The sequence below is a fragment of the Trachymyrmex cornetzi genome, unplaced genomic scaffold, assembly GCF_001594075.2.
Source record: "Trachymyrmex cornetzi isolate Tcor2-1 unplaced genomic scaffold, Tcor1.1 scaffold782, whole genome shotgun sequence".
NCBI lineage: Eukaryota > Metazoa > Arthropoda > Insecta > Hymenoptera > Formicidae > Trachymyrmex > Trachymyrmex cornetzi.
Window position 1 is genome coordinate 19,910 of NW_017300116.1, and position 3,607 is coordinate 23,516.

General features: G+C 27.4%; 1 protein-coding gene across 1 annotated transcript in view; it reads right to left on the bottom strand.

Moving 5' to 3' along the window:
- The window catches only part of LOC108768338 (probable multidrug resistance-associated protein lethal(2)03659), a gene marked incomplete at its 3' end in the record, with an annotated part of 20,390 nt that overhangs the window by 13,401 nt on the left and 3,382 nt on the right, over nt 1-3,607 (bottom strand). The gene's annotated exons all lie outside the window — the stretch shown is intronic.

Below are 3,607 nucleotides of genomic sequence, written 5' to 3' on the forward strand. Positions count from 1 at the left end.
ATATGTATATTTCTTGTGCATTTTCTAATTGAAATAGAACACGTTATTAAAAAAGCAACATGATTGCTTATTTATACAACACAAAAAATCTGTACTTATTATAATTTCAAATATTAATATATTAAAATATCAAAATATAAATGGTAATAATAAACATTTTATTTTCTTAAATTCATTTACTATTTATGTTGTAATAATAAAAAATATATTTAAAAACTAAAGATTTTTAAGCTGTGTGTGTGAGACTATTATATTATTAATAGCACAATTAATTGTATTTGCATAATTACAACAATAAATACATAGTTGTTTCAAAAAATGATTATAAATTATAGATAAATTATGGTAATTACAACTATTTTTTTCTCTCAATAATGATGATACCAACAACTGTTAAAACAACTAATTTTGACTTTGGGACAAGGTGAGACAGTACGTCTATTACATTGAACTCGCGTAAATTCTAATTTTAAAATAACGTGTCAGCATCAATTCGTTACTCGTAAAGACCAACTTGCCAACTAGAGTTTGCTAGTGTGTCATATGTGATTAAAGCCTAATCTACATGTATTTTTGCTTCCTGTTTTCTGCTTTTTATCTTATGCTTTTTTCCTTTTTTGCGACCGTATTCATTGTATTTCTTGTTTCTTTCGAATTTTGTCAACTTAAGTGACATAGGTACAAGTCATTATTTTATATATTACAATAATTCTAATCTTTTTAAATTTATATATTCTTTAAAATTAAAAAAAAATTTTTTAATTATTTTATATCAGTATACAAAAGTTATTATATGTAAACAATTCTTCTATTTAAACAATTAAATATTCTAAATTCTAAATGTGTAGATCATTTTAATCTTTGCCAGTTAACATCTCGTATTACATAATTATTTTATCGTAGACGTTATTTATTTTTATTTTAGTAAATTGTTGATTAATAAAAATAATTATATGACTAATAATAATAATTGTCTGCGTGAGAAAAACAAATTAGGTCAAAACGTGGTTCAAATTTTAGACAAAATAAAATAAATAAACGGCATAAAACCACGAATGCAAGATGTTAGTAGCGAATAAATATATATTTCATAAGTTACAATACATAGACGTTTCGGTCTTAAATCAGAACATCCTCAGTAATAAAAAAACCAAGTGAGAGTTATAAATACAAATCAAAATCCTCAAATGTTAAACAAAAAGTCAAAAAGGAAATAATAACTAGTAAACGCAAAATACAATGTTCTTGATGTAAAAAATTACATTGCATCTCCAAGAGTTCAAATTTGCAAAACAAACTGAATGGTTTTGCTTTGAAGGATGACTATAAAATTTTTTGTATCTTTTGATGTAGTTTCTATGTACACAAATATTCCTGAGGACTTAGTTGTCAGAAGTATCGAATTGAGATGGAACGCCATTTCGAATAATACTAGTATTCCGAAAAAAGAATTTTAAAAGCCATCTCTTTAATTTTTAATTCCACGTATTTTAAATTTGATGAACTTTTTTTTAAACAAATTTTTGGTATGCTCATGGGTTCTTCTATGTCTCCTATCTTAGCAGATATTGTATTACAGGATCTGGAAAGAGATTTAATGTCTCAATTGAATTTTAATATATCAATTTTTTACAGATATGTTGATATTATTTTAGCTGTTCCTACTAATTATATTAATGACATTTTACATGTGTTTATCTCATATCATGACAGACTGAATTTTACCTGTGAACATAATGACGATATATCTATTGATTTTCTAGATGTCAGCTTGAAAGTGGAGAATGGACATATTATTTTTGACAATTTTAAAAAACCAACTAATTCTGGACGATACCTAAATTACAATTCGAATCATCCTTTAGATCATAAAAGGGGGGTTATTATTAGTCAATTAGATAGAATAATTTTTTTATCACATCCTAGATTTCATACTAGAAACATTGAAATAATGATTAATATTTTTTTTAAATAATGACTATCCTTTAGACTTTCTCTTTTCTACGATTAATAAAAGAATTAATACTTTGTCGAGGCGAAAAAATGTATATAGCAATACTTGTTCTTGTCAGGATTCTAATGAGGGCAACTTTGATAATTTCTTCATTGTTCCTTACATTAAAGATGTCTCTGAAAAATTCAAATTTGTTGCTAAAAAGAATAACCTTAAAGTTGCTTTTAAACCTATGAATAATTTGAATTCTATCATAAAAACAGGTAAAGATAAATTGAAAACTATGGAACAAAGTAGTGTTGTTTACAAAATAGACTGTCTTGATTGTGACACGACTTACGTTGGCCAAACGAAAAGGAAAGTTGCGACCAGAATTTCTGAACATAAATCTAACTCTCAGAAATCTAGCAATTTACACACTGTCGTTACACAACACCAAGTTCAGCTGGATCATAATTTTGACTGGGATAACGTTAAAATTCTTGATATTGAACAATTTTACCACAAGAGACTGACTTCTGAAATGATATTTATTAAAAAACAAACTAACGGTATTAACAAGCATAATGATACAGAGAAATTTCCAGAAATTTATTTACCGTTATTAAACACTTCGTCCAAAACTTGATCTAGAATTTTCTACTAGCGACGCGTATGTTAACCCTTTGAAGCATACATTTTTCTTTATACGGAAAACATCCAAAATTTGTTATTCGGGGGTTTTTGGGGTCGCTGATTACGAATCTGAACTCAGATTTTGAAAATTCAAAATGGCGGATTCAAGATGGCCGACCAGATGGATTTACAAACCTCTTGCATGCAAAAAACTTATAAAAATGATAAAAAAAATATATAAAAATACAAAAAAAAAATTTAAAAATATTAAGAAAATAAAAAAAATTTTTTAAATGGAGACAACAACCACCACGTCCACGCTCGTGTCTCTGGATTCGACTGAGAGCGGTTTATTTTTGGAATACATTAGAGATTATATTTGTTCGCCATATTCAAATATAAAAATCTGTGACCAAATTCGTGATTCGCGACCCCAGAAATCCTCGACTACCTCGTAATTTCACTTCGAAAAATTAATTTTTTAAAATTCGGTCCGTAATTTTGGATCCGTCAATTGAAATTTTGAAAATCTGAGTTCAGATTCGCAATCAGCGAAAACTCTCATGTACCCAATTTCGTCATGTTTGAGTGACGTTTTCGTTCCAGCATACATTTTTTGTAAAAAAACCCATCATTTTTACACTTTGTTTATTATTTTAAACAATATAACATAATAAATAATAATAAATATTGATTTATTTATACTTCCTAACATGTTCTCGAAATAAGGAAGCAAAAAACTGCAGCAAAATTAATTAATAATTATCTGAAATATGTAAAAAATGAATTACAAAAAGGTGTCCATCTGGATGGACACCATGCTTTAAAGGGTTAAGTTGGCACCCCAATATTGAAATTCTGTAGTTCTGATTAGAGTTCCCGTTTCCTTTTGTCCAGACGAAGAGTTCTCTATATTTTATAACTAGAATTCCGCTTAAAGCGATGCTAAAGCTCCCTGTTTTACCACATTTCTATTCGGTGAAAAATCTCTGTATTGGATGTACGGATTGCAAAAGTATTATTACTTAAATTATAGTA